The following is a 15,261-nucleotide window of genomic DNA, read 5'->3' on the forward strand; positions in this document are numbered from 1 at the left end:
TTCTGAGAAAGACAACAGATCCCAACAGAGAAGTCCAGTTATTTGATTTAATTTATCATTTTGTGTTCATGTATTGTATTGTTATTGCTGCTGAATTAGTTTTACATTTTGCCGATTGATGTTTGGAATGTCTGGTGATCATAACAAACAGTCTGAGAATCAATTTTTACATTTACAGTTTCCACTGTTAAAAGAATCACAATAACAATATATGTATTGTTAAGAAAAATGATTATTTTTTGGTGTTTAATACAGCTAATATACGACATGTGTAAAGGTATAGCCAACACTTTTATTTGGAACAGTTTTCTGTTGAGCATGTGGGAGCTGACAATAGCAGACATTTAAACAAGCGGGGCATTTTTCCTCCCCCGCTGAAGACAGAGCAATAAAATTTACATTCCGATAGGGGTTAGAGACTTTTTGGCGCCTCTCCCCGTACCAGACGGAGATGAACGCGAAGTGGTCCGCCCTTTTACTTAGACAAAAACCAGACACCTTTGCCATAATGAGGGGAGTTTCCAAGTTTTTCTGAGTCCTTGAGGGAGTTTCTAATTGGTCAAAGAACGGAACGCCTTGACTGCATATATTAAATAGGGAAACACCTGTTTGGTATAAAATTACGTACACGGAGCACGCCGAGAGAGAGAGCGGCCGCTATTTTTTGCCTTTTTTGTCTGTGTTTTATGTTCGTTTGTCTCCCCTTGTGTGTCTTTATTCTTATGAGAAAATGCATATCTCTGTTCCTCTGCAGCTTTGTTGTGATTGCTTTGTATGGAATTAAACTCTGTGAGCTGTGACGTCAACACGCTTTGTTGTTGTTTTGTTTTAGCAGCACGCGGTCGCTGCACGTCACCCACGGAGAACGTCACTCTCCAAGGACTCGGGAGAGAAAAGAGGAAAGAGCCAAAACTTTTTATCCAAAGCTAGCATTAAATGATCCTCTTTTTTTTTAATAGTATATATATACATACATATATATATATATATATAATACTGGTACAACCTGTCTCTGACCGATACAGGTATGTTTAGATTAAATAATTCTACCATACCTCAGATTAAATAAGTCAGATACGGTCTCATAATATGGCAACATATTAGGGTTGTTAGTCTGGCAGTTTTTAGCTAGAAAAACAAAGTAAACAGCCAAAATGCAGGAGTCTGAGAGACAAATTACTGGCAAGGACAAAGATACAGAATAGGACAAAAAAGTCCTAAAACTGGCTGGCCAAGATAAAGATCTTGATTCAGAACTGGATGTTGTTGTAACACACTTCCTGGAATGTTCCTTGGATTTATCAGTAGCCAGATGTTATGTTTGTGGTTTGATAGTGGTGGATATGAGCTGAGTCTTTGATAACAACATGCAGAGGCCTGTTTCACATAATGAGTATAGTGGATAAAGCTGGGATATTCTGGGCATTCTGGCTGGTAACAAAAGTTACCATGATTTATCCTGTGCAGCCTGAAAAGACCAGGCTAACAGCCAGGCTTAGTTAATCCTAATGCTTTGTCTGTTCAGCCAGCGTCAATCAGGAACTGAGTTGGTTTACATCACAGAGCCTTGTCAAAGGAAACAAAGGATCTAATCAATCATTTAACAAGTAGCCTTGAAGATGAGAAAATCAAAAGCATTGACATGCTTTTCAATGAAATAAGGCAAATGAAAGATATTGATGAGGAAACATTGAACAAATCATATAAAATAGTTTCACATGTGACAGACCTTATTGAAAAACGTAAACTCAAAAAACACAATGACATAAAAAAGGCTAAACAACTCGGCCACAGCACAGAAATAGCTGATCTTCAGGAGGTCTTGGCAGTGTTATGCAACGCTGTTTATGCTGACAAAAAGTATTGCCCCAGAGCCACTCAGATGATAAGCTGGTGCTTCTTGGCCTTGTCCAACACTGGGAAGCTCCTGGAAATGGGAACTGGGGAAGGAAAGTCTTGTGTCATTGCAATGTTTGCGGCACTGCGTGTGTTTAGGGGTGAAAAGGTAGATGTGGTTTCCAGCTCTTCTGTTTTGTGTCAAAGAGATGCGGCAGAATGGGAAAACTTCTACAAGTACTTTGGCATTACTGTTGACACAAACACAAATAAAACTGATGATAGCAGTCGAAAGGAGTGCTACCAAAAAGACATTATCTATGGAACTATTGAAACCTTCGCTGCTGATCATCTTCGCCAGATATTTGAGATGAAAGATGTTAGATCTGATCGTAGCTATCAGTGCATCATCATTGATGAAGTGGATTCTCTGCTGTTGGATCAGGGAGTGCAGCTCACTTACCTGTCCAGCCCCCTGGTCTCCATGGAGCACCTGAATACTATTCTAGCAATGATCTGGGGACACGTCCAGCAGTATGGCTTTCTGTCATCTGTTAAGCATATATTCCATATACACATATGCACTTGCACACATGCATGCAATACACATGCATATACATGTATGTTGATACACATACATAAATTAGCAAAATAATCACACACTCCTCACCTTTTTATCTCATGAAAATTAACTTTTATATCATCGCATTCTTCTGATTATTTTTAATACACAAACTATCAGAAATAGCTAAGACAAAAAAACTATACTTATTATTGTAGATCAAAGAAACATCAAGTTTCTTCACTTTAGTCAGTGGAAAAGATGAAAGAGGTGATTTTGAGAGAAAATGGAGCTCGAGAGTTTGTAGCAAAAGCAGGAATGTAAAAAACATATTTCACAATTTCATAGGTCACAGACTGAATAGTAAAAAGGAAAGAGGTTGAGCAAGCAAATGGTTTAGGTGGCATCCTGCAGTCAAAATAAGTTGATACCAAACAGCAGAAGTGATCTTGGAAGAAACAATAATGGCAGTGATATGAGGGGGTTAACCAACTAAGAGTTTAACGTGAGAGAAAATCTGATAACAATGACTGGAGCAAAATCACACAAATTCCTGTGGAGTGTTGCCTGAATCCTCGGTGACAAGGCAAGTAAATTGTCCCAATATAATTAGAGGGCAAAACAGAAATATTAGCAAACAATGAGGAAAGCATCTAGTGTATTTAATGAAGAGCCTTTTGGTCACTGCACCGGCTGAAGCCCACAGGAACAGAGCGCGAGAGTGAAAAACAGGAACTCTGCCTACATGTGGGTACATGTTCATTGTTTGAGATGTCAAGATTTTATGAAAACTGAGAAGATAAGGCACACTTTCACGTGGTCCTTGTATAAATATAAACAGCACATTCTTCTGTCCACAATACTGTTGAAACATGCACTTTTTTTATTTTGAGGCTGGAGATTTCAGCAGAAAAACAAGACAAAACAAAACAGAAAAGCAAGAGGAATTTTCCACTCTTTGACAATGTAGGAGTAATGTGTCAAAACCACTGTGTCGAAACGTCTGACTTAAATTTCAGACAGACGGTAAATGAAAGAAGAAAACAAGTTACAGTACCCACCAGCTGGACCCGAACAATTTAAATATTTCTGAATACCTCGCAATAGACAATCTTCACTAATGAGATTTTACTTGTAGCACTTTGGATTGATTCTACAAAATTCCTTAAATATACTGATGTTTGTTTGATCACATGTTGGTGGAGGTTTAATTTTGTTGTAATTTTTTTTTTCCCAAAAGCTTTATATAAAGAGTCCAGTCTTGGAGTCAAATTTCACTGATTCAAACTGATTCCTCAACCCTTGTGCAAAGTGTCAAACTGTATAAAATATCTATTTGAGAAAATCATTCACAAAACACAGTCAAGTTAAGTCAGTTATTGAAAAATACTATCTTCTCATATAACAGTTTATTTTCATTTTTTTATTAAATTCTGATTTTGCAATATGTAGGGTGTAGTTAGTTAAATTCCAGGTTTATTTAACCAGTTTGTTTACATACTACTCCACTCCACAAGAAATGCATTGTTGGCTATAATAATCAAGTTTTAAGATGCTGTCATGAAAGCATGTTCTAAATGCATTTGTTATTATTTTATCAATGGCTTGAATGATTAATAAGTGGATATTATTTTGTTGTATTTTAAGTTTTGTGTATTTGGACTGCATTGTCTTAATAAAAGGGTTTTTGGTGCCTCAAAATGACTTCCTGCTATTCATTATTCATACACTCTCACCTCAACATCTCACAGAATGGAAAGGTGTGATCAAACTGAAAGACATGCTGTGATTTTACACCAAGCATCTAATGAGATGAGAAGGAGTAAGAAAATAAATATGAGGAGCAAAACAATATTTTTCATTTTTTTTAACAAACACTTACTGGTCGACTGAAAATATCTGGTGATGCAAACTAGTGATGTAAAGTAAAAAAAAACGTGGAAATGTCACAAGCAAAAGCTGGAAATTAATTTCATCATATTGATTCCCACAAGGGTTGTCACATTAGTAGAATTTCAACTACAACAAAATAAGAATAAACAATTGCTTTGCTTTCTTGTCCACACTACTGGATTTTACCAACATTAATGCAACTTGATTGTGACTGTTCAAATTTATTTCTAGATGGACAAACAGACAGACAGACAGACAGACAGATTGATGTTGTTTTGTCCACTTATTGTATTTTGGGAAGTTGGTGGTGCAATTACTCAGATTTCCACACCCCTTTGTGACAATGTAGTCAAATACTGAGACTCATTTTGCCACAGCCCATGTCAGCACAAACATTCAAGTTCACTATTACATGACAACCACTTTCACAATCATCTCAGCAATTACTGCAATTTTATTCCCTTCAACAACCCTTTTCATACTGAAAATGCAGTGGCGAGCTGCCATGGACTATTTTCATAGAAGGCCTTAAGTTGTCCAAGAAAAAAAGCAAATAATGGTCAATTAAAAGTCAGGTTTTTTGATGAAACTAGTTTGACATCAATTAAAGTTGGAAACTTATCTGGGACATTCCAAGGATTTTGTATTTGGGGAAAAATAGGCCAGTTGAAATTGTTGCCTGTGATCATGAGGCAGTGTTTGTGAACTTAGGTAGCTGGGAGAAGTTATCCTTTTTACATGTATGAATAATTTTAGCATTAAAATTAATAGTAGCATAAATTCTGATAAATGTTAAATCAAGCAAACATACTTACTTGCAATACAGAGACTTGAGAGGATCGTGGAACGTAATGGGAGCCTGAATATATAGGGTGGTGTGTTTAGTAACATTGAACCCAAACACTAAAATAAAGTTCTAAATCCAAAATGCACTTAGAAAAACAAGAACAAAACTATGACCAGGAATCTGATACAACAGAACACTGTCAATAATAAAAAAGCTCCAACATATAAATATCGATTAAATGAAAATGTTTTAAACTTTGAAGGAACGCTTTCCTATTTAATTAATGATGCACTGAACACTAAAATATAAAACATTGTCTTCAACTAACAACAATGATATGGTAATAACAGATGCCAAATCAGAGAAAATAAGGTAGAAATCTAGAAACAGGATGGCCGTGGTGCTGTGGTAGAACTGCAGTGGTTTACCCTGCAGATTATCTGAATGGTAGTTTAAGTGTAACTCTTTTTGGTGTTTGTTGATAATGTCCATTTAAAAAAAAAGTTTTCTCATTATTAAAGTCTGTGATGAACAAATTTAGCATTTCTGCTTTTACTTTTACATTTGAATACATTAGGTCTCCTACCAAGTACTGTTTTTCCATGTTAGTTTTTATTCACACATTAAGTCAATCACATACTGTGTGATTTTCAACAATTTAAAAAATGCACCTGCATATGTCTGTGTGACCCTCAAGAAGTCACACAGTCACATAATCAGGCATTCATCAATTTCCTCCTAAGGTCAATAGGTCTAAAAGTCAATTAACCAAAGTGCAGCTTGATGAAAAATGTGCCATGCAAAATTGTATATTTGAAATGTAATATTCGAACTATAATTTGTCATCGGTCATAACATGGTTTTGACAGTAATAAGTGTTGTGATAGACAGACACAAACTTCCTTATTTCCACATTCTGCATTGTTTCACCAAAAACATCAGATATTGTATGTCTTCAGAAGTAACAAACGTTTGATTGATGAAAAATCTCTGACGCCATTTGATTGAGAAAGGTTGGTTCTGTCAAAACTTCCTCTTTGTTCACATGCATGTGTTTGGCTGCCAGTGTGTATATAAACACCTTTACAGTCTTCAGTTTCTCAGCCATGGAGAAGTTTCTACTGTTGGGCCTGTTGTGTCTGCAGGTTTTTCTGCTCGCTACAGCATTCACGTCTTCGGAGAAAGCTGCTCTCCTCACAGATGATCAACAGCTGGCTGATCTGGTAAGATGACAGGAAGTCTCACTGAAGTGCTTAAGACATAAAGTGCAGTGAATTTTATTTACATTTCCGATATAACATAATTAAATGGTAGGTTTCTTTTCCATTTGGTCACAGAAGGAAGAAGGCAAAGGGAAGGAGAGGATTAAATTTCAAAGAGGGATGGGCTGTGGGTGGAAGATTGGGTCCTGTAATTCTTTCAAAGTGGTAAGCTTTTTTTCTATCAACAACATAACAAGAAAAACAAAAAAAGCAAAATTAAAGTAACTGCTAAATTCTGAATGTACTCATCAATGTGGGGCAGAACCTGTCGATGATCCTTTGTTGATCAAACTATCTTTCTTTTGTTATTTAGATACCGACAAAGAAACCAGAACGCAGTGTGACCAAGGTGAAAATATGATGAATGATATAAACAACTTGCCAACACGTGAAAATCCAAAATCCTAAATATTTTTTCCTTATCAACTTACTTAATTGCAATATCTCAAGTAATTCGGATCTTTGCTTTGTATCCGAATGAAATGCTTCAAGGAAATAAATCTGTTTTTTTCATGTTTATTATATTAAAAACACATTTTAAATGATTGTTGGGTGATTATGTTTTTTTAAGAGTGCTAATCATAGTTAGGAGGTTTTGGCGCAGATACCCATCTCCAGCAGGTGAGTACAGCCTCAAAAAGTCACACAGACACATAATCAGGCATTCATCAACTTCCTGCTAAGAGCTATAGGCTTAAAATCCAATAAACCAAAGTGCATTCATTTGGATTTAGGGAGGAAGGTGGGACCTCTAAAGAGAGCCCGTAACCTTCTTACTGCAAGGAAACAACAGCAACAATATTTCATTTATTCCATTTTGAAGATTGATTACATTCCTCTTGTCAGCTTTTGTATGTTAGATTTTATTCAGTGACCACTGTGAAGCCCTTTCCTGACTTTAATCTGTGAAAAGTGCTGTATAGATAATACTTTCATCACAATCGCAAACTTACAATGAAGCTGGAAATTCCCTGAACTGGTAAACAAAATAAAACAGCACTACAAAGTGTGGGAAACTTGGAAATGCCTTTATGATTACAGATGAAAAAACAATCCAGTCACCACAGTTTTAAGAAGCGAGATGCTGTACTGTTTACTGTAACAGAGAGAATTAGTCCTGCCTTTAAAACCATAGATTACACGAGGTAGTTAGAAAATACTGTACATCAGAGTGACAGATATAGAGATAAACTAATAAAGTAAAAGTAGTTATACTTTATTGTACCCCACATGGTTGGGGTACAATAAAGTTGGGGAGTCCCGGCTTGGGTTTCTCCTGGTCACTGAAACAAAACAGAAACTTGTTCAGCAAGAAAAAAACACATTTGAAAGTTTCTACCATGTTTAAATTCATGGATGAACATTGTTTCTAAATGTCAGCATTAAGAATATTTACTCTTTCATCCAAGTTGTTTTGTGGTTCTTTCAACCTTTTGGGGAGAGAAAAAAAAAGAACCCAAATCATCTTGTTATGTTTGCAGAAACATGAATGCTGTCAGCAGACAAATAAAATGTGAATTGTTCTTTTTATGTGTTCAGTGAAGCCAGACAAATGTCAGATTTCTTGTAAATATACCTCTTCTGAGTGTCCAATCTGTGACAGGAAACCACAGATTTCTTAGAAATTAATTTTAATCAGCATTGTTAATGTAAAAGAAAGATTTCAGTTTGTGAATGCACTTCTTACCTGACTGAGCAACTCACAGCCTCCAGGGTAGTCACTACACCGGGGGCGATAAAATCTAGATGTAGATCTGTTAATCATTCCCCGAATGTTGTTCAATCCCTGTGGCAAAATAAAGATGGTCAGGACAGTCCTGTAGATTTATTTTGCACAGAGTTGAGCATCTGCTTATATTTATCCAAAAATGACTTGTTCTCAAAAAGCACAAAAACACTGGATTACTGCCTTTAACTCAACTTTACTCTTTATGCTCATAAAGCTGATTAATTTGCTGTGAGTCTTCCTTTAGTTCAAGGGTAATTTCTAAACACTTTTTAAAAACAATTTCTCCAGAAAAAGTTGATAAACTTCTCAAACTTTATTTCTCTACAACATTAACACATGACTGCAGCTGCTACTCCAGGCTTCTTACCTGCAGAAAAGGCTGATAATCTTGTCCATCATTGTTCAGCACAGCGGCTGCATCTGCAGAACTGAAGGCAGCGATGAGCAGGAAGACCTGCACACCGAACAGGAGGAGCAGCACAGATCTGTCCATGATGAACTGCTGAGACTGATGGAGCTGAGGAACATTTGAGACTTTATACAGACACTGAGAGCTATTTCCATACTTACATGAAGTTGCATAGCAAATCTACACAAACGTTCATGTGTAACTCTTCTCAAATGGGGGGAAAAAATAGAACCCTGCTATCAGAGAGACTCGTCAACCTTCCAACATTGTTTGCAAACATCATCTGAGGAAAACTTGACAGAATACAGAAAAAGGAATCCAGATGTATCAAAAGATGTTAAGAGAACATAATCAGAATTTTTTTTTTTTTTTTAAATGTTATGAATCTTGCCCAAACACAGAGGAACAAGCTTTCAACTAAGGCCTTAATGCATTAAGTGTGTAAAGAGTAGAAGAGAAGAAGGACTAAAAACCTCCAAGTAGTGGATTTGTCCACAAATATAATCTAATGCCCCTTTTCCATTGGCTCTACTTCAGCAGCTCCTCTCTACTCGGCCCGGCCCGGCCTGGCTCCGCTCTACTTCTACTTCTCATGTTGTAGAAGTAGAAGTAGACTATGTTTCATATCAGAAACATGGTCCTGAAATGATTTGTCAAAATTGCCAAATCGTTTAATTCCCAATTAAAGGACAGAGCATAAAGGTTAAAGGGTATCTGTATTAAGAGAGGTGTGTGATCTGAAGTTAAGATGCTGTGCTAAATTGCTGTACATGACTGGATTTCTGTTGGGATCTGTTGTCTTTCTCAGGATTTAAAAAATTCAGGATTAAAAATCTTACATGCGCCATGCATCTGATCCCATAATGCACATACAACTGATGGTCTCAAAATGTCTGCTCATAATCCCACTGCACTCATAGTGGAATAATTTTAAACTCTTCCACCTATACTTGAAGGATGTGCGATATGTTTTTTTAACACCAGATGGCACTAGATCTCCTAATTACTTCTGAAGAAAGCCTCTGTCATGTGATCTGTGATCAACGCTGTAACTCCATTCCTGTAGCCCATCGCAGGAAGTCTCTGATTACTGATTTTAAAGCCCAGAATGAGAAAATCTACACTGTCTATGCTGGTTCTGACTCAGTTCTTGAAGCTGGTGTTTTTGGGATTGCCAGAATAGTTTGGTCTACGCTGCTAAGTTATTTTTGAATTTATTTGATCTTTATGATAGCTTGTCTATGCAAAGATGATCAGAAGAGTATAAAATTTCCAGATTTCTAGATAATAGATTATGTTTTCTTGCTGTGGTTTGCAGCTTCTGTGTTCGGTCTCAGATTTAAAAGATGGAATCAAGGCAATTAGCTAAGATGGAAGGGGTAATGGGGATGACTTCGCTGTGGACAAAACTGCTTTGACACTGATGTCTGGTGTTACAACTTTATCAGACATGTTTTACTTTGACAAATCTGTAATCTACTATAGAAGTGATGTAGAAAATTCTTGTGTAATCCCCTACTTTTACATCAACCATTTCCTTCTTGAAATTCAGCCATATTTTTTCAGATGAAGTTTAACAATGGCAGTAGAGAAGCCAGCTGTGAAGAAAATAGCTTTAAATTTTGACATTTCCTTTACAAAAGAGGTAATTAATATAAATGAATACCAAATGATTGAAATGGTCCTGCTTGTTCGCTGGTCTAACAGTGGCACCTTGTGTTCATTTGTGGTTTTATTTTGAAGAGTTGTATATTCGTGTTTTTTGTGGCATGGTGCACTTCCTGTTTTTATCAAGCACATTGAGAAGCAAGAGATACTGAAAAAAACAGAAGGAAATCTTGAAAATATTGCATTTGGAAAGCAGACTAAGGTATAAATTTGCACAGTTGTGTTTTGTGATAAAGGTAATTTGTTTATTTCAGAAGAGACTTAATCTCGTTAGTTTATTTGTTTAAAAAGGAAAACTGCATGTGCTGAAAGGTTAGACACTACCTTTTCTTTTTGCGATAATTGATTTGTTTAATTTTATTTGTTTGGTTTTATATCGTTTTAAAAGTCTCGCAATGATGATTATATTTCACTGTGATTAAACTTTGGAAATTAGTTTTTGTTGGATTAAACATGTCCAACCCTGCCAAGCACAGACGGGATTAAATTTCACCTGACTGGAGCTCCCTGCGTTTGGCTGTATTGTACCAAGTGGTTGCTACAAAGAAAGTTTTAATGAGGAATCACTGTTGGTTTAATTTGATCCAAAAGGCAGAGATTTTGCAATAATTATGAAGTGGCATTACTGATAAAAAACTATATATATATATCATCATTAAAAACACTTGTTTTTACTCTGTTATATTTGTTACTTTTATGGCAATTAAATCAGATCTGTAGTCACATCTTTAAATCAGGTTTTTTATTACCTCTATCTCAGTCTTTAACTGGAAATGTAAACTACTCATCAGCGTAGACTGTTTTTAAATTTTGAACACCTGCATGTTCTTTAAAAATCTCTGCATGTCTCTGCACAAAAGAGGGTTTGTTATATCACTGACTTTGGCAAGTCAACCATCATTAACTTTTACATCCTGAGATACGGCTTGCACAAGGACAAATGTTGTTGGAAATCTATTTTTCTTTTCTTGGAAATCTTTTTGTCACTCAGTCTTGCCCCTCCAGGCAAACCGTCAAGCTCCTGTTTCAACTTGTGATTTCAAGGACGCCAGGAAACACAAGCTGCTCTTTGTCAGCTCTAACTTTTGTGGTACAATAATTGTGACTTCACTTTCTCCAATAATTTATCCTGGATGTGTTATATTAATCAAACTCCAAGAAGAAGAAAAGGATAAAACCTTTAAATATGGGTGATGTATAAAACATTGAAGGAGACCCATTATGCTTCCTTTAAACAATTTAGGATAGATTTATTGGTTATTCATGACACATTGACTACATTTTGTTTCACAAAATCATTCTTAAAAAATGAGATTTCACTTGCTAGCTCCTTCATATTTTTCAGAGGTGGGAGTTGGAAACATGACAAATTTAGCAGACCAACACAGAGCTAGCCTAGCATATACCTCATGAGGGCGCTGTACTTTCCGGAGATGGACTACACAACCACTAGAACTATAATGCCTCTTTATCTTCTCCACTCCACACCCTCTGCCTCTGGTAATACATCTCCCTATTGCTTGCTGTTAAACCAGTTTCCCAGAATTAAGCATCTGTCTGATTAATCAAACACAAAAACCCACAGGAGTCTCTCCCCAAATTTAATATTTACCTTTATGCCTTCAGGCATCACTTTAGGCCCTGATAGAAAGTAAACACCAACTGTTTACTTTCTATCACTCTTAGAGGATTGAACAAGTAAAATAATAAAATATGCATCTCAAATAAATTCTTCAGTGCTATTTTATACACACTAAATGTTTCAGAAATAAAAAATATGTATTTTGGAATTTCTTCTGAATTCACTGAAGCTCTGTTTTTATTGACTGTGTGTGTGTGTATACTATATCGACATGAGTAATATATGTAATCCCAGTCTGAGGCTCCAGCAGAATATCTAACACAATTTAATCTGATATGAAAATATATAACTGTGAACTTTAGTGGTAAAATGACTATAACTTAAAATTTGAGCTTTTACATCAGGGTTTAAGAATTAAAAATCCCACCAGAGAGCAGCTTCAGGTGAGAGGTGAATGGTAGAAACTTATTTATTTATTTTTTTTAAAACAAAACCTTCTTGCACATGTCTCTGTTAGCAAGACTGTTGCCATGGTGATTTACTTGGAGTTAGACTTAACTGTCTTTCTGGAATGGAAAACTACCATTTCAGCTCAACACACAGAGTTTCACATAACCCACTTTCTGGAAAGCTGTCCTGCACAAATGGTTATTTGCTGTTTTGTAGCAAGTACGCATTATTACTATGAAATTAAATCACTTTCTCATTCAAGCAGATTACAAACATAAATGCAAAAAGGTACCATGTTAAAGTTTTCACGTGTATCAAGTTTAATCAATGACTAATACCAAATTCAACCTAAAAAAAGAGTTTCATTATGTACATGGATAAATTGAAAACCATAAGTGAAGCCTAGGCATTAATTCAAACTTCATCCATTCACAGCTTTATGAACTTCGACTGCAGCCTATCAGCATCGGTCAACGACTCATCAACGCCAATCATCAAGCAAGCCTCCATTTATTATTCTCTCCATCTATGGCTCCATCTGCTCACCAGCCAAGCTTCAACTCACCTCCACCCTTTCTCCACTTTTATTCTTCCGGCTCCTTCAGGCTTCCATCCTCTCTTTGGTCTCCACCATCAGTGTCTGGGCCTAAAGAGGAAAACTTCTCTAATCCTCATCATAGGCTGCTCGTCCAAGTTTATTGCTTCAAGTCTTCTGCCGGCGTCTGAGCGCCAAAACCTTTATTCTTTCATGTCAAACAAAACTTTCTAATTGCATCTCTTTTTTTGTGAGTCTCTCCGATTTGAAAAGGAAAGTTGCGTGAAATAATCAAATCAAAGATAATCAAAGAGTCATGTAAAGAACACCCTCTAGCTAATTTGTGAAAGAAGGTTTAAATTAAGGAAGCAACCAGAGTCAAGATTGGTTAAATTTAGGCAAAATGCAAGCATGGAGATGTTTCTTTCTTTTTCATTTTTAAAACTTTCCTAAAGGTAATTAAAATTTGTAACTTCCTTCTGATTGGTGAATGTTGTGTTTGTACAGCACTGTAAACAGCAGGAGCTCTCCTTTCAGTCAGGATTTACCAGTTGGTGACAAAATGACTCAATAATGCTCATCATTGAACAAAATGCTGCAAAAGGTGTTTGACTGAAAATTACCATTAAATAAATAGGTTCTGTGGGGTTTACTGATAAAACTGAGAGATACGGACTAAATTTGCCTGTGTTTTCGTTCTTTCTTTTTTGGTTTTGCTGTGGTGTCTTGGCAAACTCTTAGACAATTGTGTCTTTGCTTCAACATGTCTGAGTAAAAGAAGGAGAACAAAAGAGTACCTGGCCTTGAGGATTATTACCAAGAATCGCAAATTCGTGGAAACACATCCCGTCACTTTATCTCTGCCAAAATTTTAATTAAAATCATTCCTTCACCGCCCCCAGTAATTCTTTCTTGTCATTGCTGGTTCTTCTCCAGCTATCTTGCCTGTTTAGATCTGTTTCTGTGGGTGTAAGAAAGCAGTATTGTGCATTGAGGATGTTTATTTGTTGGTCTGATGTAATATTCAGATCTTGAGTGTCATGTTTTTATCAGGTGCAGGAATTAAATCATCATCAATAACAGAAATAAAAGCTTTAAAACATCGGTCTGTGTGGAAAGAATCTATATAATGCGTTTAACTTGTAAACTGAGTTACTGAAATACATGAATTCTTCACTAATGTTCAATTTATTGCATATAATTGTAGATCTAGCTGGATCTGTAAAGCCAGTCCCTGCAAAGTGTCTCTCAGAAAATTAGCAGTCATTAAAATGTTTCCTTAAATCTGGTAATCTACAGCCTGACCTGAATACCCTCCTTAATGCCCTGAACTATGCCTTCACAGGCATCATTTAATCTCTACCTGTTTTCTAACCCTGTCTTCAAGCTCTAAAGACTGTTGATGTTGCAACATTAATAGTTCTTTCTGCTGTTCAAAAGTTAATGCAGACTCAGTTCCTACAGCTAACATTTCTTCAAGGACATCTTCTACAATCAACACTGTTTTCTATTAGCTCTTTTTTTTAACATAATTTCCATCTAAAAGTGGTAATGATTACAGCTCTATTTATAAACTTCTGAATGATCCATTGAGTGGCATTGACCCATAACCAGAAAGTGAGGGAAGAAAACACAATTTCACCATAAACAACTTATTATTTTGGAGTCCCCTCCTCAGTGGGTGGAGCTATGGCGCTGCCAGTGAGGATAAAAAGCCTTGAATGTTCCTCAGCTTCATCAGACTCTTTACTTCACCATGAATAAATCTGTGCTGCTCCTGTTCAGTCTGCAGATATTCCTGCTGATCACTGCCTTCAGCTCTGCAGATGCAGCCGCTCTGGTGACCAGGGACGAACAAAAGCCGGAAACCTTGGACGTGGTAAGAACATTGGAGCAGCTGCAGCAGTAATGTGTTAATGCTGGAGATTGTCTGTGTCATAAGTTGAAGCTCAGTAAGAGTGAAACACTGTTTGGTCAAAAAAAAAAAGCTTTTTGTTTTTATTCTTCCTGATGGGGTCATCCTTTTTCTTTTTTTCTCCTTTGGCATAGGGAACAAGCGAGGATGTGAGAAGACAAAAAGTCAAACGTCAATCACCTTGGTGCGCCCAATTCAGGGGAGGATGTTCGGTATGTGGCTTGGAGAGAGCGAGAGAATAATCCATGTCAATCTATTCTCTAGGCTGTGTTTTTATTAATTAAGAACACTGATATAAACAGATATTTTCTTACCCTCTGACTTCTTTCTTTTGCAGTTGATCGAGAATCTGATATTAACGGTAATATGATATGAAATCATTCAATAGAAAGCATAAAGGTTTCTGAAATCAATGTTTGTGCTGCAAACAAAGGATGAAAGGAGAAAACTGCAGTCTAGGTCTCTGCAGGCACATTTCATGTTATTGTAGAGAGAATAAAACTAAATCAGTTTCCTCTCTTTGTTTCTGTCGAAATTACAGAACCCGCCACCCAAATTGTCATGACCTGTGACAAAATAATGTAAATATTTTTAGATTTTGACATTATGTTCCTAGAGCCAAATCTTTGTCTT

The sequence above is a fragment of the Xiphophorus maculatus genome, chromosome 6 (assembly GCF_002775205.1).
Source record: "Xiphophorus maculatus strain JP 163 A chromosome 6, X_maculatus-5.0-male, whole genome shotgun sequence".
NCBI classification, from domain to species: domain Eukaryota; kingdom Metazoa; phylum Chordata; class Actinopteri; order Cyprinodontiformes; family Poeciliidae; genus Xiphophorus; species Xiphophorus maculatus.